Consider the following 521-nt stretch of genomic DNA (forward strand, 5'->3'; position numbering starts at 1 on the left):
TCCGAGCCCTGAGCTGCAGTGTTAGCGCAATAAAGACCCGAGGACGACGGGCGGCTGTGGTTCGCGGAGGGCTGGGCCGGGCCTTGGCGGAGGCTGGCTTCGGTGTGGTCCTGCTTCGTCCCCGCACCGTTTCCTCCTCACTGCGCAGATGGGGAAACTGAGACCCCTGCGGCTGGATCGAAATCCAGAATCCCACTTTTCTCTTTCTTTCTAGAAGGTCAGGAGGGGGTGGGAGGACGCGGAGCTTGCAGGGATGACCTCTGTGAATGTTCCCAGACCATTCATTCTATCAGCATCATTCTTCCTCCTGTTCTCATGCGCCAATCCTGACTTTCCCATCTCTCCCGGATGTAGCCTTCCCTCCCAGCAACTAGGAAGGGTTTCAGTCATACTCTGGGTAGAGAGACCCTGGAGGTCCTCTAACCTCACCCCCCCACCCCCCAACCCTCCTTAATGGAAAGGGGACTGACATTGACTGGGCACTCATTATGTGCCAGTTGTTTTCTGATGTTTTGTCTTAT

The 521-nt window shown here is 56.2% G+C and overlaps 1 protein-coding gene across 1 annotated transcript in view; it reads left to right on the plus strand.

Moving 5' to 3' along the window:
- The window catches only part of VSIG8 (V-set and immunoglobulin domain containing 8), a 16,353-nt gene that overhangs the window by 6,905 nt on the left and 8,927 nt on the right, over positions 1-521 (plus strand). The gene's annotated exons all lie outside the window — the stretch shown is intronic.

Source organism: Myotis davidii, unplaced genomic scaffold (genome assembly GCF_000327345.1).
Source record: "Myotis davidii unplaced genomic scaffold, ASM32734v1 scaffold251, whole genome shotgun sequence".
NCBI classification, from domain to species: Eukaryota; Metazoa; Chordata; class Mammalia; order Chiroptera; family Vespertilionidae; genus Myotis; species Myotis davidii.